Source organism: Melozone crissalis, unplaced genomic scaffold (genome assembly GCF_028551555.1).
Source record: "Melozone crissalis strain CALT ecotype California unplaced genomic scaffold, PUWL_Pcris_2 ptg000036l_1, whole genome shotgun sequence".
NCBI lineage: Eukaryota > Metazoa > Chordata > Aves > Passeriformes > Passerellidae > Melozone > Melozone crissalis.
The window spans coordinates 6642022-6668988 of NW_026535814.1; positions in this window are offsets into that span (position 1 = coordinate 6642022).

Genomic DNA, 26967 nt, shown 5'->3' on the forward strand with positions numbered 1-26967 from the left:
CTGTTTTTTCTCTTTATAAATAGGTTTTTTATGTATCTGATTTTTGAAAGTAATATGTAACATTTAATCTATATTCACATCTGTATGTTGTGGTGGTTATATATGTATATAGTTCTGTTTAAATATGTGTATGGACTTGTATAGTGGAGGAATTCTATTTATCGAGTTCTTGGTATTACCTAGAGATACTGATATTTTTGTATTTCTATATGGGCTGTACACTTGTTGTAATATTTCATTATTTCCATTGATCTTTGTGTGTGTAGTAGAGTGTTTGTAGAGGTTTGCAGATTAGTTTTTATCAAAGGAAGTTGATATTTGTATGTTTCTAAATAGCATGGTGAAACAATCAAATAAATTACTTTTTTAAAATTTAACAGAGATCTCTATAGTTCTATGCTGTCAGTGCTGGTGTAGCAATTTATAAGACATGCCATTTGTCAAGTGAGGTGGATGTGTTGTAATTTGTGCTACCCAAAGCCATGGGCAGATGTACATGCTGGAGGATTTTGGCCATGCAAATCTCCAGCCATGCCCAGCACATGCCCCACCTGCACTCAGGCTGGGCAAGGGAAGCACAGATTTGGGCTGGCAGCAGAGCCGCACGTTGGCTCAGAACTCGCTGCAAAGGCCTGCTGGCTGAGAAAAAGGTCAGGGCTACATTTTATACATTCTATTTCTTCGAGAACATATATTAAAATATATATTACTTAGTATATTGTGGGAATCATTAAAATCAGAAGGTTTTTGGAAAGCTGCTCCTGAGTGAGGAGGATTTCCAGCCTAGAGGAATATAAAAATAAAAAAGAAGAGCATGGACAGTGCCATTGCCAGAGGCCCAGGCTGTTTAAAGGAGGAATGGATCGTCCCCTTTGCTGCCTGTAGCTGATACCCCTGTCAGTAATAAGTAGCAACTCTGGGGGCTCCTGGGCAACGAAATGGGAAACCATCTCTCTAAAACAGTATGGGACGTCTTTTACCACCTTGAGGCAATTTTAGAGCGTAAAGGCTGTTCAGACATCTCAAAACGTGAACTAAAAGACTTATTTTTCTGGGTAAAAGCAAATACTCAAAATATAGACTTGAAGTCTGATTTTACCTTTGATTTCGGAGACGAAATAAACTGGATAATTGACAATCTAGTCTCTCTCAGAAAGGAAGAGAATTTGGTCCAACTAATGCCTGAATCCAGAGCTTTAATGGAGAGCTTTGAACAGAATGATTGTAACAGAGGCTTTCTCGAACATCAGAACAGAACACCTGGCTCTGAGACTTTAATTCCGAGTGGTGCTGGGCCTTCATCCTCCTCTGGGGGGATCTCAGGTTTTTTTCAGGGTTCCTTCCCTTCTCCTGGTGTGTCCAGAGTTTCTCCAGGCGGTGTGGACAGCACCTCGATCCCTGGGAAAGGGGAATGAGATCAGCTTCCAGCTTTGGTCATGTCCTCTGTTTTTTCTGGGATTCCCAGCATCACAGGTGTTGAGACAGGCTGTCCTCCCGTTCCTCCATGAAATCATCCACCCCCGGAATTCCCAGGAAAGCATTTGGGATTTTTGTTGCATTCCGAGAATTTGGGGGGTAAGAGGTCATGTTCTGGGGAGGTTGGGAGTCAAACAAGTCCAGGAGATGAGAGTTTGGGGAAGCTTTGCAAAACAGGGGCTGCTGTTTCTGTGCCCTGCTCCTCTTCCAAAGAAGATGCGGCCGAATCTTGTCCTGAAATTGTGCAGGCAGGGTCAGCCAAGGGGGACTCTGGATCTGCTCTGCCTGGCCGAGGGGCTGCAGGGTCACCCCTGCCACTGTTTCCCCTTTCAAGACTCTTCTGGGATTTTTGCCGCTATTGGCTCCCAAGCCTCAGGTTACAGCAGGTGGGAGGGCTTTGGATTTGGCTCTGCCTGCAGGGGAGCAGGCAGGGAGGAGGACAGAGGTGGAGTGTGGTAGCCAGGGTGTGAGCAGGGCAGGGATGGCTCTGCCCAGAGAGGTGGACGGGGTGGAGGTGGGAGAGCTCAGGAAAGCTGCTGTGGAGACACAGGCAGTTCATTCAGGAGCCTTGAAGCCTGTCTCATTCTCTGCTGAGGAGGGAAAAGCATGCTGAGATTGCAGCTTGGACCTGAGAGTTTTCCAGCTGTATCCCTGCCGGCAGGGATGCAGTGTGGTACCTGTCACAGTCCATTGGAAAGCCTCACAAATACAAATTCCGGATCTGCGGCTGGAGAGCAGCCCGATTTGTATGAATCTAAAAAGATCCAATTTAGTGAATCCAGACGTGAGTTAGCAGGCTCTGGCTTTCTTCCTGTCACCAAGAACTTGGAGCTCTCCTCCCCAGCCCTTCCTGGCATGGCTTCTGGGAAAATTTGTTGCTGCGGCAACCCTACTGCCAAGAACTTGGAGCTTCTTGGCAGGGTTCCTGGGACAGCTGATGACAACATTACCTGTTCTTCTGGATCAAATAGATCCAGAAGTGATCAGGAGTGATGAAAGGGAAAAACAAAACACAGTCTAGACCAACGGTAAACCTTCCATTGCAACTACCTAATTGGTCCAATATTATTCAAAATATAGAAAAAAATTTGGGTTCCAATAAACAACTCCTTGCCTTACCTGTAAGATATGCTTGTAATGATGTAAATCCACAATACGAAATTCTTTCTCACCATGAGATCAAAGAACTTATAGGAAGAATGTAAAAAATTTTTTATAACTTTCCCGATCAGCCTCCAACTGTAACACAGATGCTAACAGCTTGCACTAAGCTCACCTCTCCAAAACATCTTGCTAATGTGCAAGTCAATGCTTTTGGAAAGCAGATTGCAGATTCTTAAGAAAAGTTAGGAAAAACATTTGGACATAATTTGGGAAAGGCTTTGGGAGAAAATTTGGAACAAAAAATGGAAAAAGCTTGAAAAGGCCCTTGAAGCACAAACAAACATTTGGAAAAAATCTGTTGGTACTGTACAGCTGGACTCAGATAACAAGGCTTGTGGCTTTGCTTGTGGTAAAGCAGGACACATGAAAAGAGATTGTCCTACAATAGCAATCAAACCTAAACCACTTTCTATTTGCCCTCAATGTAGGAAAGGGAAGCCTCTTGCTAAGTACTGTCCTTCTCAATTTGACATCGATGGCAAAGCTTTGTCGTTAAACTCAAAAAAGAGCGCGGATTACCACCGCACCTCGACACAAGTAGTGACCTCCTTACAGTCAATTACCCAGTCAAATCAGTCAAATGGCATTGGTACCTCAGTCATTTATTCCTCAGTCATCCTTCCCTCAAATGGTCCCAGGTCAATACCCTCGTGTACAAGGTTTGAATTGGCCTCCTCAAAAATTGATACACCTTTTAAATACTTTCTGTTATGAAAGTATTTCTACTGGAATTATCAGGTGGATAATTCTGACAAGAGCTTCTGATTCTAGGCAGAGCTAGCAACAAAATTTTCAGACTTTCAGTTCTTCCAGCTGCTGTTTCAATAATTTGTAACAAAGAGCTAATATATTTATCTCCTGCATTTAATGTTCCTATAGTGACTCCACCAAAAACACCTCTAGCTATTGCATTTCTTCTACCCATGAGTACAGCCAAGCAAAACAACTTTCCAGAGAATTCAGTGCTGTGCGTGCCATTTGGAAGCTCAGGTCCTGAGGTCTTTTGGGTCCAATGTTTCGACCGCAACCAGGAAAAATTGACTTGCTGCCTGACTCACTGTGGTAAAACAGTTTACATTGCAGGCATGGCAGATACTGGTGCTGATGTCACTGTAATCTCTGACATGTTTTGGCCCAATGATTGGGATTTAGTAGCTCCTGCAGGTTCCCTCACAGGGATTGGAGGTGCTGCTGTATGTTGGCAAAGTGCATCCATGATTAACATTACAGGTCCTGAAGGAAAGGCAGCAAGAATGCGTCCTTTTGTTGTTCAGAAGCTTCTCACCGTCTGGGGGAGAGACGTCGTGTCCCAATGGGGAGCAGAGCTGGAGGTGGGCCTCTGATGGAAACCACATCAAAACCTGCCACTTGAAAGCTGAACTGGAAAATTGATCTTCCTATATGGATTGATCAATGGCATTTAACAGAGAAAATATTAAATAGCTTTAAAAGATTGGTAAAGGAGCAATTAGAAGAAGGTCACATCACTCCCATACATACTCCCTGGAATTCACCAGTATTCTTCATCCACAAGAAGATATTAGATTTCTGGAGGTTGCCTTATGACCTGAGGAAGATTAATGAAGTGATGGAAGACATGAGACCTCTTCAACCTTGACTTCCTTCTTTATCAATGATCCCAAAACACTGGCCTCTCATTGTCATTGATTTAAAGCATTACTTTTTCCACATCCCACCTCATCCCGATGATACTCCAAGATTTGCCTTTTCAGTTCCTGTCATCAATCAAAGAGAACCCATGCAGAGGTAGCACTGGAAATTATTGCCTCTAAAAATGAAGAATTCGCCTCTAATTTGCCAATATATTACAGCACAAGTTTTGTCTCCAGTTCGACTGAAGTATCCAAGATCCATGATTTCACACTGCATGGATGATTTGCTCATCGCAGCTCCAACGAAGCCACAGATGGAGCAAGCTTGTCCTAGCGTTGTTACTGAAATCCAAAATGCTGGACCTAAAATTTCTACAACAAAATCCAAGAAGTTTTTAGTTAAGAGATTAGAAAGGTCAGTTTTGAAGGATGTTAGTAATGACACTTTATACTGTTGGCTTTCATGTCTTTATACAACTTTGCAATATAGAACTAATCCATATTTTGTTTCTCAAATCAGGGCTAATTCTTTGCTTCCTGGATTTTTAGTGGAAAGAAACCGCGAGAGTGGAAAAAGTGACAGTGGTTATTTCAAACACTTTGCCAAACATTTTGGAACAAGCAAAACTGAGTCACGCCTTTCTTCACCAAAATGTCCAAGCACTTGTGTGAATGTTTCCAATTTCCAAAACTCAAGCTAAGGGTATCATCAGTGCTTGCCCTGACTGTCAGCTTGTGCAGCCTCCTGTTTCGACAGGAGCGGTCAACGCACAAGGTTTGCAAAGCCTGCAGTTATGGCAAACAGATATCATTAAATAGCCTTCCTTTGGTAAATTTAAAAGTATTCATGTTTCAGTGGACATATTCTCTGGTGCAATTTTTGCTTCTCTTCACACAGGTGAAACAGGTAATCATGTCTGTCAACATTCTTTGCAAGCTTTTCCTTCATTGGTCTGCCCCAAGAAGTAAAAACCAACAATGATCCCACATACATATCCCAAAGAAAAGGCAACATTTCTAAAAGAATGGGCTGTTTGTCACATCTTTGGTACTCCTCACTCACCCTCAAGCCAAGCAATCGTTGAGAGGGCACATCAGACATTAAAACGTCATTTAGGTCAACAGACAGGGGGAGTTGAGGTCACACCACAGCTGAGGTTGAACAATGCTTTGTATGTTTTTAGTTGTTTAAGCAGTTCAATTTCAGAACCTGATTTACCAATTTTTAGGAATTTTTACAATAACACACAAGCAAAACTGAAAGAAAATCCTCCTGTTTTCATTAGAAACCCTGAGACTGGACCAATTGAAGGTCCTTTCCGATTAATCACCTGGGGTAAAAGGGTATGCTTCTGTCTCTACAGGTGCAGGAATTGTGTCCCAGCCAAAAACATCAAACCATATCGCACCCCAGAACGTGTTGACGAGTCCAAAACCGAGGAAGCAAGTACATGGACGTGAGCCGAACAGAGGGATCCCAGGGCACGCCTGACGTTCCTTGTGCATCGGTGGAACCTGCAAACTCTGATTTTGTGTTAATGCTATTTATAAGTGTGTCAATTGTATGTCAAATATTTGTTTCTTAGAGCTGATTTTTGGCAAAAGTGTGGGTTTTGTTTTTATTAGGTTATAGATCCCCTCTCTTGGATCTTCAAGGTGAAATCTTATCTTAAGGTCAAAAGCAAGTTTTTAAATTGATATATATGTGAGGATTTTGCCAAAACTTAGCTCATTAACAGGATGGAGCAAAATCAAATTATATGCTGGTGTTGCTGGGTTTTAATTGCTTCTTGTCGTGCGGATTTGCCTGTGTTTAACAACCAAAAACAAATGTTTGGGTGACCTTAGCCAATCCAGCAGGCTCGGATACCATATGTTTGTCTAATTGGGAACCAGAAAAGCCTTTTTCAACCTGTCTGGTTGGTGTGGCAGTAAAGGATTTGCCTTTGGTCAAAAAGCGATCCAAGGGTGAGCCAGGTGCAATTGACAATGGGAACAATCCTGCATTGAATTGGAACGTCTGGGCCAAAGAACTTCCCAAAGCCGTATCTGAACCCCAAGAACAGGAAATCCTTGGTTCTTTAACAATGGATTTTTGCCTTACCTTTACAGCTAATGATTGATGAGAAGGTGATCCTCCAAAGTACAATGTTACTCCCCATTATTTTGCGTACAGAAACTTAAGTTTTGTGTAACTATTCTAACAGTTGGGATGTGCTTTCTGAGGCTGACCAATATCCATGACAATTGCCCAAGGGATACTGGTTCATTTGTGGAGATAGGGCTTGGCAGGGCATTCCATTCCACCTTGAAGGTGGCCCATGTAGCATTGGGATGCTCACTGTAATTGCGCCTACTGCCAAAGCGGTCATTAAAAAGAAACAAAGGGGAAGAAGATCTGCTCGTCATTATGATGAGAACTGTAGAAGTGATTTCATGCCTTGGAAGGCTGCAAACAGGGTTTGTTTTTACCCCAACTGACTTCAGCAATGCATTGAAACTATTAGATCAGGTTGGATGTTGGCTGAGTAAGCAAACTAATGCCACATCCACTGCAATCAGTGACATGTTGACCGATGTTAATAGTGTTAGACATGCTACCCTTCAAAATAGAGCAGCAATTGATTTTAGTTTACTGGCACAAGGCCACGGTTGTGAGGAATTTGAAGGATTGTGTTGTATGAACCTGTCAGATCATTCTGAATCCACCCACAAAAGCATACAAAACCTGAAAGATTTGACAGCCCAAATTAAAGACGACGGTGGGTCCTGCTTAGATGATTTGTTCCAAGGATGGAGCTTTGCACCTTGGCTAAGGGAACTTTGCAAGATAGGTCTCTATGTATTGGGTGTTTTGGTAGTGATATTAATAGTAATACCTTGCGTATTTCAGTGTGTGTGACGAATGATGAACAAAACTGTCCAAAAAATTTTTATCATACAAGAGAGAGAGGTAGGAAATGGATTCACAGAGAGTTCTTGAAATCTCACGGAGATGGTGGATGAAGGTATAGAAATGGAGGAAGGTTTTGAGTTAAGACCCTGGAACAGACGAGACTTTTTTGGAACAATGACTTGTAACTATTGTCAGGCGTAATTTATGCCCTTTCCACTGACTGGACCTTCACAGCATTAGATTGCTGTCTTGTAATATAGCAATGCTTAGTTCCAGCAAGAACATGCTTTAAGCAGAGAATAAACAAAAAATATTATAGTAAGAGTACGAAATAAATGACAAGTCATGAATGACACGATTGGGAAGGTTTCTTTTTGGGTGCACAGAGAGGGGGAATTGTGGGAATCCTTAAAATTAGAGGGTTTTGAGAAAGCTGCAAAAGGCAGGCCTTAGATACAGCAGAATTGTGAGTAGAGCTAAAGCAACAGTCATGAGATAGGTCAGCAGAAAAATTTTTTAAACTGTAGAAAAAGCAAGGGCAAATCGAACAATAGGCCTGTGAAATAATGCTTGTCTGAATAGTTCTCTAAGCTGCAGAAAGTTTATCTAGCAAGATATTAGGAAGCTTAAAGCTTAAAAATGGAGCTCTTTGCCTTGTGTCTTACAATGAAGTATTGTATCCAAAATAAGCAAGCATTGTTTTAACCAAACATACGTGTGGTTATGGTGATTGGATAGAACTACTGTCAGTATGCTTTTGCTTTGTGTGATTGGTCAAGAAGCTTACAAAGAAAGTTGTAACATTATGGGTTTTGGCCTGCTGCCTGGATTTTGAGCTGCTAGCATCTTCCCATTAGCATAATCATGTAATGAACGAGACTGATGCTGAAAAATAAACAGCTCAAGGCACTTTCCATAGCAGCCCAGTCTCGTTCGCGTCTGTAAATAGCCCCCGGCCGGTGTCACCCTTCAGCATGCTCGGCATGACCTTGAACTCCATGGTGCTGTGCAACTGAAGCAGCAGGACAGGGACCTTTGCAGCCTGAGCTGCCCTTGTTCCTCTCTGCCCGTGCACAGAACACAGCGTGGAAGAGAAAGGCAGCAGGGCCCTGCGTGTCCCCATGCTCAGGATTTGTGCCGCTTCAGCTCCATGGACACATGGGTAAAGTGACAAATGTAAACTGTTTATTAGGGAAGGCAAAGTGAAGGGTGAACTGGGAGGCAAACAAGGGGATAGGCAGGGCCTGGGGGCTGGAGGGAGGGAGGGGAGGGGGGGGAGGGGGGGAGGGGGGGAGGGGGGGGAGGGGGGGAGGGGGGGGAGGGGGGGAGGGGGGGAGGGGGGGAGGGGGGGAGGGAGGGACATGACAACGCGCTCCTGGAGCTTCCCACAGGCTCAGCTGTGACCAGCAAGAGCTGTGCCTGGAGTTCCAGCTGGTCCCCTGTGTTCTGCAGGTGGTCTCATCTTCACTGGGAAATGGGGGTTGATGAAGGACACAGGTTCTTCTGGTCCTGCAGACCAAGTTCAGCAGCTCTTGCCTCGAAGTTCAGCTGGATAAATTTGTTGATGAAGGAGGGGCACTCATATTCCCTCAGGGCTTGAAGGGCTGGAAAAGAGAAGCACAGGGCCACGGTTAGAGGCCGGATTGCGGGAATCCAGGGAAACGCTCCTGCCAGGGCCATCCCAGCCAGCTCCGGCTATGGCCAGAAGGGAGGCGGAGACAAGGGCTCGGGCCGGAAGGTGCTGGCCTCGGTTCCCCCACGTGTGCCTGAAAGCTCTCCAGGCTCTGCCCCCGCCGCCCCTCGTCCGTCCGCACAGGGAGCAGAGCCCTCGGCAGCCCGGGCAGGGATTGTAACTGCGGAGCCGGGATTTGTAGCTGCCCCTGACGGCTCCCACTGGCACCCGTGCGGCTGCCCCCACTCACCCTGACTGAGGACCTGGAGCTCCTCCTTCTGCCCCATCATGAGCACTCCAGCGACCCCTGGTAAGACAGAGCCCGTGGCGGCGCCAGGAGGCACAGCTGCCCGACACAGGGGCTGCCAGCCCTGCAGCCGCACATACCCTCCAGGGGCATGGAGGGGCGCGGGGCTGCTGGCTCACCGATCAACCTGACGGCCGCCTGTCGCAGGCGCTTCTGTGGGCTCTGCAGGAAGGGCAGGGCCCAGCGCAGGTGCTCGGCCGCTCGGCTCTCGTCGTCAAGCAGCTGCGGGGAGGACCGACGGGGAAGGCTTGATGCGGGCTCTGCCCTACGGCCGGGCGCTCCCTGCACCCAGCAGCGGCCGAGCCGGCCCGCACGGGCCAGGGCAGGGAGCGGCGTGTGGGGCACAGACTGGTGGGCTCGGCTGCGGTGCTGGGCAGGGGCACAGCTGCCAGCCCCAGCACGAGGGGCAGGAGGCTTCCCCAGCCCGCAGCTGGGGCTCCCTGGCTGTCCTTACCAGGCGCTCGGCGAACTTCATGCGCTGCTGCTTTGTCAGCAGCTCCTCCAGGTCCCTCCTCCTCTGGAAGCGGGCTGCACAAAGCAGGGCTTGGAAAGAGGCCTGGAGAGCAGCAGAGAGCCGCAGGTGGCACCAGAGCCCAGGGCACAGGACCTGCATGCCTGTGCCAAGGCCAGGGAAGGCCGGAGCCTGCAAGCTGCCAGGACAGGAGGCAGCCCAGCTCCTTGCCAGGGATGCAGCAGCGTCACACAAAACCTGACCTTTGCCACACGCCAGTTGTCATCATGCCAGTGCAAGAAGAGAGGGAGCAGGCTCTGGCTCACAATTCTCATGAGAGGCTTTTCCCTCTCTTCATCTACCAGCTCCATCACTTTGCTGAAGAGCCGAATGGAGAGCAGCTGCGCCTGGCTGTCATCCTGGAGGAAAGGAAGAGACCTCAGCACCAACTACTCCAGGCCCATCAGGGCAGAGGCCCAAAAGTGCACAAGGCACAACATTTCTGGGCAGCATCCAGTGCCCGTGGCTGAGGGCACAGAGCCTTACATTCTCCAAGTATGGCAGGAGCTGCTCGGCCAGCTTCAGGGCGGTGGCACTGGGTATCTTGATGTTTTCCATCTGGAGCATGTGTACAAGCACAGGCAGGATGATGGCGACCGTCGCTACATCTGCATGCGCCATCTGCTCCAACAGGTCTTGGCAGAGGCCGTGTATTCCTCCACCCTGTGTGCAAGAGCAGGCCATGCTGTGAAGCCGAGGACAGCCGCAGCACCAACAGCTGCTTGGGGCACTCGGGCAGCTGAAGTGAGAGGCAGGAGAGCTGGGAGCAGATGCCTCGGCTGCCAAAGGCCAGCCAAGGCCAAAGGTCTGCGTTGCCCAGCCCCACGCTGTCAACGTGGCTTCAGCCACTGCCCCTTCTCACCAGCGAGGGCTCCTTGCTGAGCTCCACGTGGCCTCTGAGCTCTGGGTGCAGCCTGTCCCTGCTCTCGCTTGGGAGGTGCCTGGCCACAGCCGACAGGGCACTGGCACTGTGCTTGTTCAAGTGCAGACCCTGCAGGGCAGTGACAGCCTCCGGCCTGCCCTCAGCCACTGCCCTGACTGAGTCTGCTGCACGCTCCGGGGAGGCCGAGGTGACATCAGGCTCTGCCCGCAGCTCGGCCGTGCCCTCGGTTGTTGTGGCGCTGGTGTTTCTGCGCCGAAGGCCCAGGAACCTCCACAGTATCTGCAACAGAAGGAAGGAAGGGCGGGAAGAGAGGGACGTTCCATGGCCTGCTCCAAGCGCAGCGCTGGGCCGAGCAGTACCAGCAGGCCCAGGCCAGGTGGGGATGGCCGCACGTACCTGCGCTGCTGTGTGGAAGCGGCCGCGAGTGGGGCCCTGCTCTTGTGTCCCATCCTTGCCTACATCTGGCAAAGAGCAAATGCAGCCAGAGCTGAGGGGCTGCGGGAGAGGCCGGAGAACACGGCCCAGCCCTGCACGGCCCAGGCAGGGACAGGCCCCGGGTGCCCAGGGGATGGAGCACGGCCTGGGGGGCAGCCCCAGCCCCTCTTACGTCCTGTCTGCCGGGACGTCCACATAGGCCGGGATGGGATGGGGCCAGGCCGGCCGCAGGCACCAGCCCTGCAGCCCGGCTCTGCCACTCACCGTTCTGCACTGGCTGCAACTTCTCTGGCTCTGCAGGCTGCTGCGCTGGGGAGGCTGCAGGGCCTTTCTTTTTCTTCCCCTTAAGCACCCGGAAGAGGCTGAGCACTCTGCCTGCCATCCTGCTTTCTGACCTGGGAAAAGCTCTGAGTCAGGGAGTCCTGCAGTCTGGCCGCAAGGCCAGCCGCAGGAGTAACGCCTTGGAAGAGCTGTGGTTCAGCGACGAAAGAGCCGGCTGTGTGGGGCTCCTCACAGCACAGCTCTGGCACGTCCTGTCCCCTGATGTGCACCGAGCACTGTGGCGTTGCTTCGTCACCACCAGCACCCACTTCACCACGTGTCACAAAGGGTCCTGTTCCATTCCGTTCCATGGTAACCATGCGCCGTGTCAGCAAGGGCCCTTGGACACGCTGCCAAGTGCTCTGGAGCCACCCCAACGCCGCCCCAAATGCCTCTGTTTGGAAGAAATCCATTGCCCCAAGTGTCTAAGACAGTCCGGGACACACTAAGCCCAGCCAAGTGCTCAGGGGAGGACTCTCCACAGTGCCAGGCCAGCACAGCCCAGCTCGCTGCTGGCTCTGGAGCAGAGCAGCTTCCAGCAAGCACGGGGCAAACGCATCTTGCCAAGTGTTAAAACACACCAGATAGGGGAAGCAGCATGAATGTGTGCATCAAGGCCTTTGAATTCACAGCTCCCCAAGAGAGCTTTGGGGCACTCAGCTGGACAAACAGGATCCGGCTCAGACCTGTGCTCAAAGGTGGGCAACAAACCCTGCTGCAGGTGCTTGGCTTGGTCTCTGCAGATGCCAAAGCTGCTCTTCACATCCTTCCCCTGCGCCTCAGCCAAGTGCAAGGACTGAAGGAAACACAGGAAGTCAAATGGAGACACTTGCACCTGTCTCACTGGGGGCTCCTGGGGAAGCAGTTTCCTTGGGAATCAAGCCCCTCTCTTCCAAGGGCACTTCCCCAAATGTGTACAGTTCCTGCGCAGCACCAACCCACCCTTAAGTGTGGGGTGCGGAGGTTCATGGACATCACACCATAACCAGTATGATCCAGTGAAGCTAAATTTATTATTCCTAAAAAGACGCTATTTATAATAAATCTCTACTGTCCACACGTCTCTAGCTAATACATGATTAGTTAATCCTAGCTGTTCACACATCTAAAATAGAATGCTGATTGGATCATCTAATTTTTCACACGTCTTGCTGGGGTTGTATGGCCCATCCATGGCTCACTTTCCCAACCTTGCTGACAAACATGCTGAGTCCTGATGACTCTTCTTCTTGCATCTTTTTCAAGGATATACCGACCCCATTTCTGAATATGTCCATAATTCATTCTTTGTGAACGTGTTCATTGTCCATTATTACAAGCAGGCTGGATTGTGCATTGGCTGAATATGGCCATTGTCTTGCAAAAACTCCTCCACTTGCAAAATATCTTCAACAGTTCCCCACTTTTGTTTTTGCACAAGCCAGACTGATTTAAAAGCACGGTCAATTACTTTTTGCACACAGCGTAGTAAGCAAGGCACTATTAGCAGAATTGAAAAAAGAATGAAATACAAAGCCAATAATATTTAAAATTATTTATTAATTACACAGCCAAGAATACCTAATGCCAAAGCATACTAAGTCCTTGAGCCAGCCTGTTATTCCCCAGGATTTTAGCCACTCATCAAAAGAATTCTAAACAACTGTCAACTTTATCATGTTCTCCTTCAGCAATGACACTTTCTTGTCAATAGATTCAGAGTGCTCAGAGAGATTCATCCCTTCAAAATCTTCACACCCATCTCCCTGTGCTAGCAACAAAAACTCCATAGCAGCCCTATCCTGTAACACAGTGTGGCGTATGCTGCCTATATCAGTGGTAAGCTCATTCAGTACTTCAGATGTAAGTTAATTTGTTTGTCTGTCCAACAAGCCAATCGTTTGAATTGTGTAAGGGCCTGTGATGAAGCTACTCCTGGTGTAAAAAATGATGCCAGTATAACCAAAGGCATATTCTACAATTCTACATTATCCTTACAGTCTGAGCCTAATAGATGCACACTACGTTTTGGATGTTGGAATTTGTGCCTGATGTCAAGCATCTGTTGAATGCTAGGGGCAAACAGTGTCAATTTCCCAAAATAGCACAGTCCTCCTCATGCTTTCTGAGGAATCGCACGCTAAGCTTTATCTCCACAAATGAGAAAAACTCCAGGAGGTGACATCCTTGCAGATTTTGGTCTTAGGGATACAGACCATGTCCAATTGGCACAGTATGCCGTGGTATTGTAATACCAGGAAGAAAGAGGAGATATCCAAGTGCTATCCTCGCCGGGTTTTCCTGATTTCTCCCTAATCAGCTCTTTACCCCTGTGGTACTCATAGAACAAACAAAAATTTCCTGGGCGCCGATCCCAAAATATCCAATTCCTGTGGTCACTGACTTGTAGTATTTAAACCTTGAGCAATTTAAATGCCTGGACTCCTAAAGGATTTTTAGAGATGCTTTGTTTTTTACACCAAATTTCTGTGATCATCCCATTTTGATTAGTACACCAATTTGAACAGGCCTTATTTAAGTTGCCATAAATTTGAGCTCTGGTCCAATTTCCAAATTCTTCCATTGAGTCTAAAGGAATTCCAATTAAACAGGTGCCAAATGGATCCAAAGGCGGAGCTAGTGATAGGCAGAAAGATTCTTGCCTTGTTCTGTTAGCCTATGTAACCGTCACGTTAGCTCGCTGCTCCATATTGTATACCCCCTGTGTTTCCTTAATCACTCCACTAAGCAACATTGTTAATATTTGCCAGACTGGTGCCATTGTTGTCCTTGTTGTCCATCACGCCTGCGCTTTGCTCAAACTGCTTTAGCTTGTTCTCACTCTAAATCTCTCAAGTGATGTGTTTGTGGTATTGCTATTCTTACTCTACATTTTGTAGCTATTATCTTGCTCTCTAGCACAATTTGGTTTACTACAGCAATTAAAGCAAGTTTAAACTGCAATCACAGTAACAATCTTTGCTTATCTATTTCTATCAAAGATACATCTTGGAGAAAACTCTGATGTCTTCTTGAGTTATGCCTTAAAAGTTTAGCTAATGCCCTTCTTGGGGTAAATACTGTTAAGTGTGCAAGAGCAGTTACTTTCCCAGATGGAGTAATGTATCTACAAGGCCTTATGTCATGCAAACTCCTGGTACTTTACTTGGTTTTCTTGGTAGGGATCTATTAGGCCAGTTTAAAACCACCATTGTTCCACAGCCTTTTTAGCAGTGTCCCCTGGTAGGCAGCCGATCCTCAAAATCAGCTAGACCACTGATACACCTGTGTGGATTGATCAGTGGCCACTGTCAAAGGAAAAGCTGCCCATAATCCAACAATTAGTGCAAGAAGAGCTTGAGGAAGGGCACATAAAGGCATCCCCTAGCCCTTGGAACACTCCAATTTGTTCCATCCCGAAAAAGAGTGTGAAATGGAGAGTGGTCCATGACTTGCGTGCTGTTAATGCAGTCATGACAAGTATGGCTGCCTTGCAACCTGGTTTTCCATCTCCTACTATGATACCTGAGCAATAGAATCTATTGATCTCAAAGATTGTTTTTTCATCATTCCCTTGTATCCAGTAGACACTAGTCATTTTGCATTTTCTGTTCCACCTATCAAGAAGGCAGAACCCTACAAAAGGTATGAATGGATTTCTTTGCCCCAAGGCAGGCAAAATTCCCCTACAATCTGCCAAATGTATCTGGCTTGGGAATTAGAACCTGTTTGGCAGCAATTCCCTGAGTATATCATCTATCACTACATGGATGATATATTAGTGGCTGGAAAACAATTAGACTCTGTAACTGTTGTAAAAACCATGACAATTTTGCTAGAGGAAAGGGGTTTAAAAATTGCCTCTGATAAGCTGTAATCTTCTGCTCATTGGACATATCTCGGGTGGCAGATTGATCAGTCTGTAGTGGAGCCACAGAAACTCACCATTACAACTGAGATGAAAACTGTGCATGATGTCCGGAAGTGAGTGGGGCAATGGACTAGACCTATTTGTGGGATAACTAACGAAGAACTTGGACCATTAATACAGTTATTAGGCACTTCATCTTGGACAGATGAACGCCGGAGCCTGGATAAGAGACAACATCCAGCCTTGGATCACATTGCCGCAAAGGTTGCTACATCGCATGCACATCCTCTGATTGAGCATGTTCCATCTCAATTGATGATCATCAATCAGAGCAAGGAGGGTGACAATTATGCCAAGCATCCTTTTGCCTTGATTTTTCAATGGGTTAAAAGTTGGGCTAGTCCTTTCATTCTTTTGGAATGGGTATTTTTACCTGTAAAACAATTAGAACTATTGCCACGCGAATGGAGCTTTTTGCTCATTTGATGATGAAGGGCAGAGGAGAGTATCGGAAATCTGGGGACATGAACCATATTTGATGGCTCACTGGTATCTTGAATGGGGAATTAGACATTCTGTTTCATTATGGATAGCTTGGGCTGGATATGATGGTAAAGTTCACAATACTTATCCACGGCACTGGGTGTTATCTGTAGTGGAGCATCAGCATCTGGAGGACAGACCCTGGAGATCTGACTGTTCAGTATCAAAGCAGACAGTATTTACAGATGCAGGTAAAAGGTCCAAAAGGGCTGCCTGCACTTGGCAGCAAGACAAAGTTGTGGAAAAAGCATGTTGTTTTCAGAGAGGTAAAGGATATGTTGCAGACAATAGAATTGAGAGCTGTGATTTGGGCTTTTGAAAATTGGAATAATGAGGCCATTAACATTGTTTCTCATTCACTTTATGCAGTTGGCTGTGTCCAGCACCTTGAAAGAGCAGTACTTAAGGAGTATTCCCTTTTAAGCTATTGCTTAAAACCCTAAATCAATGACAGCGGGAATACTTTATGTTCGTAGTCATCAAGCTCTCCCTGGTCTGTCTGAAGGTAACGCTCGAGCTGATCAGTTAGTAGCCGCTGTCTGGCCAATGCCAAACTCTGATAAATTTCAGCAAGCCAAAACTTCCCATGCATTTCTTCATCAATTTGCAAAAATGTTAGGTAAACAATTTGCTGTTCCCCTTACTGATGCTTCTAGTATTGTGTGATCCTGTCCTGATCTGTCAACGAGATGGCATTGGTTTAGGCATGGTGTTAACCCTAGGGGTACCCAACCCTTGCAATTGTGGCAAATGGATGTAACTTATGTAGAAGAATTTGGTCAGAAAGAATTTGTACATATTTGCATTGATACCTATGCTTGTGTTTTATGGACTACTCCCTTAACAGGTGAGACGTCATGTTGAGAAACATTTGTACAATTGCTTTGCCACATTAGGTATCCCGTTAGCAATTAAGACTGACAATAGTCCTACTTCCTGTTCCTTAAGATTCAAAGGTTCCTGTAATTTATGGGGTATTTGACGTGACACTGGTATTCCCCACAATCCTACTGGAGAGGAAATTATTGAGCGTGCCCATCACAAGTTCAAGGGCATGCTGCAAAAACAAAAAGGGGGAACTCCAGGGTTATCCCTGAGGAAAAAACAGCTAAAGCCATTTTTGTGCCTAATTACCTCAGAACAACAGGAGATAGGGAAGATCCACCTGTCCTTGTGCATCATGCCCTCACACATAACCCAAGGGAAGAATTGCCTGACAGCATTCAGGTCACGTTCAAAAGTCCAGGAACAGGGGTGTGGCAAGGACCAGCTACAGCCAAACTAAGAGGAAGAAGTTCTATATGCTTACTTACGATAAAGGCATTTGTTGGATTCCAGCCACGTGGACCTTCACTTCCATCACAAGTTGTAAATCAGATAGAAAATGCTTGATATCTGCATAGTTGTGCATGTAAGCCATGGCTTAAGGTTCATTGTCTCAAGTGTAACTAAAAAACTTGGCACCAAGTTTGTCAAGAACATAATTTTGTAGTGGTCCGAGGGAAAAAGCAAAAATTTAGGCCTATTAAACTAATATGCAATAACTGCTCTTGCACACTTAACAGTATTTACCCCAAGAAGGGCATTAGCTAAACTTTTAAGGCATAACTCAAGAAGACATCAGAGTTTTCTCCAAGATGTATCTTTGATAGAAATAGATAAGCAAAGATTGTTACTGTGATTGCAGTTTAAACTTGCTTTAATTGCTGTAGTAAACCAAATTGTGCTAGAGAGCAAGATAATAGCTACAAAATGTAGAGTAAGAATAGCAATACCACAAACACATCACTTGAGAGATTTAGAGTGAGAACAAGCTAAAGCAGTTTGAGCAAAGCGCAGGCGTGATGGACAACAAGGACAACAATGGCACCAGTCTGGCAAATATTAACAATGTTGCTTAGTGGAGTGATTAAGGAAACACAGGGGGTATACAATATGGAGCAGCGAGCTAACGTGACGGTTACATAGGCTAACAGAACAAGGCAAGAATCTTTCTGCCTATCACTAGCTCCGCCTTTGGATCCATTTGGCACCTGTTTAATTGGAATTCCTTTAGACTCAATGGAAGAATTTGGAAATTGGACCAGAGCTCAAATTTATGGCAACTTAAATAAGGCCTGTTCAAATTGGTGTACTAATCAAAATGGGATGATCACAGAAATTTGGTGTAAAAAACAAAGCATCTCTAAAAATCCTTTAGGAGTCCAGGCATTTAAATTGCTCAAGGTTTAAATACTACAAGTCAGTGACCACAGGAATTGGATATTTTGGGATCGGCGCCCAGGAAATTTTTGTTTGTTCTATGAGTACCACAGGGGTAAAGAGCTGATTAGGGAGAAATCAGGAAAACCCGGCGAGGATAGCACTTGGATATCTCCTCTTTCTTCCTGGTATTACAATACCACGGCATACTGTGCCAATTGGACATGGTCTGTATCCCTAAGACCAAAATCTGCAAGGATGTCACCTCCTGGAGTTTTTCTCATTTGTGGAGATAAAGCTTAGCGTGCGATTCCTCAGAAAGCATGAGGAGGACTGTGCTATTTTGGGAAATTGACACTGTTTGCCCCTAGCATTCAACAGATGCTTGACATCAGGCACAAATTCCAACATCCAAAACGTAGTGTGCATCTATTAGGCTCAGACTGTAAGGATAATGTAGAATTGTAGAATATGCCTTTGGTTATACTGGCATCATTTTTTACACCAGGAGTAGCTTCATCACAGGCCCTTACACAATTCAAACGATTGGCTTGTTGGACAGACAAACAAATTAACTTACATCTGAAGTACTGAATGAGCTTACCACTGATATAGGCAGCATACGCCACACTGTGTTACAGGATAGGGCTGCTATGGAGTTTTTGTTGCTAGCACAGGGAGATGGGTGTGAAGATTTTGAAGGGATGAATCTCTCTGAGCACTCTGAATCTATTGACAAGAAAGTGTCATTGCTGAAGGAGAACATGATAAAGTTGACAGTTGTTTAGAATTCTTTTGATGAGTGGCTAAAATCCTGGGGAATAACAGGCTGGCTCAAGGACTTAGTATGCTTTGGCATTAGGTATTCTTGGCTGTGTAATTAATAAATAATTTTAAATATTATTGGCTTTGTATTTCATTCTTTTTTCAATTCTGCTAATAGTGCCTTGCTTACTACGCTGTGTGCAAAAAGTAATTGACCGTGCTTTTAAATCAGTCTGGCTTGTGCAAAAACAAAAGTGGGGAACTGTTGAAGATATTTTGCAAGTGGAGGAGTTTTTGCAAGACAATGGCCATATTCAGCCAATGCACAATCCAGCCTGCTTGTAATAATGGACAATGAACACGTTCACAAAGAATGAATTATGGACATATTCAGAAATGGGGTCGGTATATCCTTGAAAAAGATGCAAGAAGAAGAGTCATCAGGACTCAGCATGTTTGTCAGCAAGGTTGGGAAAGTGAGCCATGGATGGGCCATACAACCCCAGCAAGACGTGTGAAAAATTAGATGATCCAATCAGCATTCTATTTTAGATGTGTGAACAGCTAGGATTAACTAATCATGTATTAGCTAGAGACGTGTGGACAGTAGAGATTTATTATAAATAGCGTCTTTTTAGGAATAATAAATTTAGCTTCACTGGATCATACTGGTTATGGTGTGATGTCCATGAACCTCCGCACCCCACACTTAAGGGTGGGTTGGTGCTGCGCAGGAACTGTACACATTTGGGGAAGTGCCCTTGGAAGAGAGGGGCTTGATTCCCAAGGAAACTGCTTCCCCAGGAGCCCCCAGTGAGACAGGTGCAAGTGTCTCCATTTGACTTCCTGTGTTTCCTTCAGTCCTTGCACTTGGCTGAGGCGCAGGGGAAGGATGTGAAGAGCAGCTTTGGCATCTGCAGAGACCAAGCCAAGCACCTGCAGCAGGGTTTGTTGCCCACCTTTCAGCACAGGTCTGAGCCGGATCCTGTTTGTCCAGCTGAGTGCCCCAAAGCTCTCTTGGGGAGCTGTGAATTCAAAGGCCTTGATGCACACATTCATGCTGCTTCCCCTATCTGGTGTGTTTTAACACTTGGCAAGATGCGTTTGCCCCGTGCTTGCTGGAAGCTGCTCTGCTCCAGAGCCAGCAGCGAGCTGGGCTGTGCTGGCCTGGCACTGTGGAGAGTCCTCCCCTGAGCACTTGGCTGGGCTTAGTGTGTCCCGGACTGTCTTAGACACTTGGGGCAATGGATTTCTTCCAAACAGAGGCATTTGGGGCGGCGTTGGGGTGGCTCCAGAGCACTTGGCAGCGTGTCCAAGGGCCCTTGCTGACACGGCGCATGGTTACCATGGAACGGAATGGAACAGGACCCTTTGTGACACGTGGTGAAGTGGGTGCTGGTGGTGACGAAGCAACGCCACAGTGCTCGGTGCACATCAGGGGACAGGACGTGCCAGAGCTGTGCTGTGAGGAGCCCCACACAGCCGGCTCTTTCGTCGCTGAACCACAGCTCTTCCAAGGCGTTACTCCTGCGGCTGGCCTTGCGGCCAGACTGCAGGACTCCCTGACTCAGAGCTTTTCCCAGGTCAGAAAGCAGGATGGCAGGCAGAGTGCTCAGCCTCTTCCGGGTGCTTAAGGGGAAGAAAAAGAAAGGCCCTGCAGCCTCCCCAGCGCAGCAGCCTGCAGAGCCAGAGAAGTTGCAGCCAGTGCAGAACGGTGAGTGGCAGAGCCGGGCTGCAGGGCTGGTGCCTGCGGCCGGCCTGGCCCCATCCCATCCCGGCCTATGTGGACGTCCTGGCAGACAGGACGTAAGAGGGGCTGGGGCTGCCCCCCAGGCCGTGCTCCATCCCCTGGGCACCCGGGGCCTGTCCCTGCCTGGGCCGTGCAGGGCTGGGCCGTGTTCTCCGGCCTCTCCCGCAGCCCCTCAGCTCTGGCTGCATTTGCTCTTTGCCAGATGTAGGCAAGGATGGGACACAAGAGCAGGGCCCCACTCGCGGCCGCTTCCACACAGCAGCGCAGGTACGTGCGGCCATCCCCACCTGGCCTGGGCCTGCTGGTACTGCTCGGCCCAGCGCTGCGCTTGGAGCAGGCCATGGAACGTCCCTCTCTTCCCGCCCTTCCTTCCTTCTGTTGCAGATACTGTGGAGGTTCCTGGGCCTTCGGCGCAGAAACACCAGCGCCACAACAACCGAGGGCATGGCCGAGCTGCGGGCAGAGCCTGATGTCACCTCGGCCTCCCCGGAGCGTGCAGCAGACTCAGTCAGGGCAGTGGCTGAGGGCAGGTCGGAGGCTGTCACTGCCCTGCAGGGTCTGCACTTGAACAAGCACAGTGCCAGTGCCCTGTCGGCTGTGGCCAGGCACCTCCCAAGCGAGAGCAGGGACAGGCTGCACCCAGAGCTCAGAGGCCACGTGGAGCTCAGCAAGGAGCCCTCGCTGGTGAGAAGGGGCAGTGGCTGAAGCCACGTTGACAGCGTGGGGCTGGGCAACGCAGACCTTTGGCCTTGGCTGGCCTTTGGCAGCCGAGGCATCTGCTCCCAGCTCTCCTGCCTCTCACTTCAGCTGCCCGAGTGCCCCAAGCAGCTGTTGGTGCTGCGGCTGTCCTCGGCTTCACAGCATGGCCTGCTCTTGCACACAGGGTGGAGGAATACACGGCCTCTGCCAAGACCTGTTGGAGCAGATGGCGCATGCAGATGTAGCGACGGTCGCCATCATCCTGCCTGTGCTTGTACACATGCTCCAGATGGAAAACATCAAGATACCCAGTGCCACCGCCCTGAAGCTGGCCGAGCAGCTCCTGCCATACTTGGAGAATGTAAGGCTCTGTGCCCTCAGCCACGGGCACTGGATGCTGCCCAGAAATGTTGTGCCTTGTGCACTTTTGGGCCTCTGCCCTGATGGGCCTGGAGTAGTTGGTGCTGAGGTCTCTTCCTTTCCTCCAGGATGACAGCCAGGCGCAGCTGCTCTCCATTCGGCTCTTCAGCAAAGTGATGGAGCTGGTAGATGAAGAGAGGGAAAAGCCTCTCATGAGAATTGTGAGCCAGAGCCTGCTCCCTCTCTTCTTGCACTGGCATGATGACAACTGGCGTGTGGCAAAGGTCAGGTTTTGTGTGACGCTGCTGCATCCCTGGCAAGGAGCTGGGCTGCCTCCTGTCCTGGCAGCTTGCAGGCTCCGGCCTTCCCTGGCCTTGGCACAGGCATGCAGGTCCTGTGCCCTGGGCTCTGGTGCCACCTGCGGCTCTCTGCTGCTCTCCAGGCCTCTTTCCAAGCCCTGCTTTGTGCAGCCCGCTTCCAGAGGAGGAGGGACCTGGAGGAGCTGCTGACAAAGCAGCAGCGCATGAAGTTCGCCGAGCGCCTGGTAAGGACAGCCAGGGAGCCCCAGCTGCGGGCTGGGGAAGCCTCCTGCCCCTCGTGCTGGGGCTGGCAGCTGTGCCCCTGCCCAGCACCGCAGCCGAGCCCACCAGTCTGTGCCCCACACGCCGCTCCCTGCCCTGGCCCGTGCGGGCCGGCTCGGCCGCTGCTGGGTGCAGGGAGCGCCCGGCCGTAGGGCAGAGCCCGCATCAAGCCTTCCCCGTCGGTCCTCCCCGCAGCTGCTTGACGACGAGAGCCGAGCGGCCGAGCACCTGCGCTGGGCCCTGCCCTTCCTGCAGAGCCCACAGAAGCGCCTGCGACAGGCGGCCGTCAGGTTGATCGGTGAGCCAGCAGCCCCGCGCCCCTCCATGCCCCTGGAGGGTATGTGCGGCTGCAGGGCTGGCAGCCCCTGTGTCGGGCAGCTGTGCCTCCTGGCGCCGCCACGGGCTCTGTCTTACCAGGGGTCGCTGGAGTGCTCATGATGGGGCAGAAGGAGGAGCTCCAGGTCCTCAGTCAGGGTGAGTGGGGGCAGCCGCACGGGTGCCAGTGGGAGCCGTCAGGGGCAGCTACAAATCCCGGCTCCGCAGTTACAATCCCTGCCCGGGCTGCCGAGGGCTCTGCTCCCTGTGCGGACGGACGAGGGGCGGCGGGGGCAGAGCCTGGAGAGCTTTCAGGCACACGTGGGGGAACCGAGGCCAGCACCTTCCGGCCCGAGCCCTTGTCTCCGCCTCCCTTCTGGCCATAGCCGGAGCTGGCTGGGATGGCCCTGGCAGGAGCGTTTCCCTGGATTCCCGCAATCCGGCCTCTAACCGTGGCCCTGTGCTTCTCTTTTCCAGCCCTTCAAGCCCTGAGGGAATATGAGTGCCCCTCCTTCATCAACAAATTTATCCAGCTGAACTTCGAGGCAAGAGCTGCTGAACTTGGTCTGCAGGACCAGAAGAACCTGTGTCCTTCATCAACCCCCATTTCCCAGTGAAGATGAGACCACCTGCAGAACACAGGGGACCAGCTGGAACTCCAGGCACAGCTCTTGCTGGTCACAGCTGAGCCTGTGGGAAGCTCCAGGAGCGCGTTGTCATGTCCCTCCCTCCCCCCCTCCCCCCCTCCCCCCCTCCCCCCCTCCCCCCCCTCCCCCCCTCCCCCCCCTCCCCCCCTCCCCCCCTCCCCCCCCTCCCCTCCCTCCCTCCAGCCCCCAGGCCCTGCCTATCCCCTTGTTTGCCTCCCAGTTCACCCTTCACTTTGCCTTCCCTAATAAACAGTTTACATTTGTCACTTTACCCATGTGTCCATGGAGCTGAAGCGGCACAAATCCTGAGCATGGGGACACGCAGGGCCCTGCTGCCTTTCTCTTCCACGCTGTGTTCTGTGCACGGGCAGAGAGGAACAAGGGCAGCTCAGGCTGCAAAGGTCCCTGTCCTGCTGCTTCAGTTGCACAGCACCATGGAGTTCAAGGTCATGCCGAGCATGCTGAAGGGTGACACCGGCCGGGGGCTATTTACAGACGCGAACGAGACTGGGCTGCTATGGAAAGTGCCTTGAGCTGTTTATTTTTCAGCATCAGTCTCGTTCATTACATGATTATGCTAATGGGAAGATGCTAGCAGCTCAAAATCCAGGCAGCAGGCCAAAACCCATAATGTTACAACTTTCTTTGTAAGCTTCTTGACCAATCACACAAAGCAAAAGCATACTGACAGTAGTTCTATCCAATCACCATAACCACACGTATGTTTGGTTAAAACAATGCTTGCTTATTTTGGATACAATACTTCATTGTAAGACACAAGGCAAAGAGCTCCATTTTTAAGCTTTAAGCTTCCTAATATCTTGCTAGATAAACTTTCTGCAGCTTAGAGAACTATTCAGACAAGCATTATTTCACAGGCCTATTGTTCGATTTGCCCTTGCTTTTTCTACAGTTTAAAAAATTTTTCTGCTGACCTATCTCATGACTGTTGCTTTAGCTCTACTCACAATTCTGCTGTATCTAAGGCCTGCCTTTTGCAGCTTTCTCAAAACCCTCTAATTTTAAGGATTCCCACAATTCCCCCTCTCTGTGCACCCAAAAAGAAACCTTCCCAATCGTGTCATTCATGACTTGTCATTTATTTCGTACTCTTACTATAATATTTTTTGTTTATTCTCTGCTTAAAGCATGTTCTTGCTGGAACTAAGCATTGCTATATTACAAGACAGCAATCTAATGCTGTGAAGGTCCAGTCAGTGGAAAGGGCATAAATTACGCCTGACAATAGTTACAAGTCATTGTTCCAAAAAAGTCTCGTCTGTTCCAGGGTCTTAACTCAAAACCTTCCTCCATTTCTATACCTTCATCCACCATCTCCGTGAGATTTCAAGAACTCTCTGTGAATCCATTTCCTACCTCTCTCTCTTGTATGATAAAAATTTTTTGGACAGTTTTGTTCATCATTCGTCACACACACTGAAATACGCAAGGTATTACTATTAATATCACTACCAAAACACCCAATACATAGAGACCTATCTTGCAAAGTTCCCTTAGCCAAGGTGCAAAGCTCCATCCTTGGAACAAATCATCTAAGCAGGACCCACCGTCGTCTTTAATTTGGGCTGTCAAATCTTTCAGGTTTTGTATGCTTTTGTGGGTGGATTCAGAATGATCTGACAGGTTCATACAACACAATCCTTCAAATTCCTCACAACCGTGGCCTTGTGCCAGTAAACTAAAATCAATTGCTGCTCTATTTTGAAGGGTAGCATGTCTAACACTATTAACATCGGTCAACATGTCACTGATTGCAGTGGATGTGGCATTAGTTTGCTTACTCAGCCAACATCCAACCTGATCTAATAGTTTCAATGCATTGCTGAAGTCAGTTGGGGTAAAAACAAACCCTGTTTGCAGCCTTCCAAGGCATGAAATCACTTCTACAGTTCTCATCATAATGACGAGCAGATCTTCTTCCCCTTTGTTTCTTTTTAATGACCGCTTTGGCAGTAGGCGCAATTACAGTGAGCATCCCAATGCTACATGGGCCACCTTCAAGGTGGAATGGAATGCCCTGCCAAGCCCTATCTCCACAAATGAACCAGTATCCCTTGGGCAATTGTCATGGATATTGGTCAGCCTCAGAAAGCACATCCCAACTGTTAGAATAGTTACACAAAACTTAAGTTTCTGTACGCAAAATAATGGGGAGTAACATTGTACTTTGGAGGATCACCTTCTCATCAATCATTAGCTGTAAAGGTAAGGCAAAAATCCATTGTTAAAGAACCAAGGATTTCCTGTTCTTGGGGTTCAGATACGGCTTTGGGAAGTTCTTTGGCCCAGACGTTCCAATTCAATGCAGGATTGTTCCCATTGTCAATTGCACCTGGCTCACCCTTGGATCGCTTTTTGACCAAAGGCAAATCCTTTACTGCCACACCAACCAGACAGGTTGAAAAAGGCTTTTCTGGTTCCCAATTAGACAAACATATGGTATCCGAGCCTGCTGGATTGGCTAAGGTCACCCAAACATTTGTTTTTGGTTGTTAAACACAGGCAAATCCGCACGACAAGAAGCAATTAAAACCCAGCAACACCAGCATATAATTTGATTTTGCTCCATCCTGTTAATGAGCTAAGTTTTGGCAAAATCCTCACATATATATCAATTTAAAAACTTGCTTTTGACCTTAAGATAAGATTTCACCTTGAAGATCCAAGAGAGGGGATCTATAACCTAATAAAAACAAAACCCACACTTTTGCCAAAAATCAGCTCTAAGAAACAAATATTTGACATACAATTGACACACTTATAAATAGCATTAACACAAAATCAGAGTTTGCAGGTTCCACCGATGCACAAGGAACGTCAGGCGTGCCCTGGGATCCCTCTGTTCGGCTCACGTCCATGTACTTGCTTCCTCGGTTTTGGACTCGTCAACACGTTCTGGGGTGCGATATGGTTTGATGTTTTTGGCTGGGACACAATTCCTGCACCTGTAGAGACAGAAGCATACCCTTTTACCCCAGGTGATTAATCGGAAAGGACCTTCAATTGGTCCAGTCTCAGGGTTTCTAATGAAAACAGGAGGATTTTCTTTCAGTTTTGCTTGTGTGTTATTGTAAAAATTCCTAAAAATTGGTAAATCAGGTTCTGAAATTGAACTGCTTAAACAACTAAAAACATACAAAGCATTGTTCAACCTCAGCTGTGGTGTGACCTCAACTCCCCCTGTCTGTTGACCTAAATGACGTTTTAATGTCTGATGTGCCCTCTCAACGATTGCTTGGCTTGAGGGTGAGTGAGGAGTACCAAAGATGTGACAAACAGCCCATTCTTTTAGAAATGTTGCCTTTTCTTTGGGATATGTATGTGGGATCATTGTTGGTTTTTACTTCTTGGGGCAGACCAATGAAGGAAAAGCTTGCAAAGAATGTTGACAGACATGATTACCTGTTTCACCTGTGTGAAGAGAAGCAAAAATTGCACCAGAGAATATGTCCACTGAAACATGAATACTTTTAAATTTACCAAAGGAAGGCTATTTAATGATATCTGTTTGCCATAACTGCAGGCTTTGCAAACCTTGTGCGTTGACCGCTCCTGTCGAAACAGGAGGCTGCACAAGCTGACAGTCAGGGCAAGCACTGATGATACCCTTAGCTTGAGTTTTGGAAATTGGAAACATTCACACAAGTGCTTGGACATTTTGGTGAAGAAAGGCGTGACTCAGTTTTGCTTGTTCCAAAATGTTTGGCAAAGTGTTTGAAATAACCACTGTCACTTTTTCCACTCTCGCGGTTTCTTTCCACTAAAAATCCAGGAAGCAAAGAATTAGCCCTGATTTGAGAAACAAAATATGGATTAGTTCTATATTGCAAAGTTGTATAAAGACATGAAAGCCAACAGTATAAAGTGTCATTACTAACATCCTTCAAAACTGACCTTTCTAATCTCTTAACTAAAAACTTCTTGGATTTTGTTGTAGAAATTTTAGGTCCAGCATT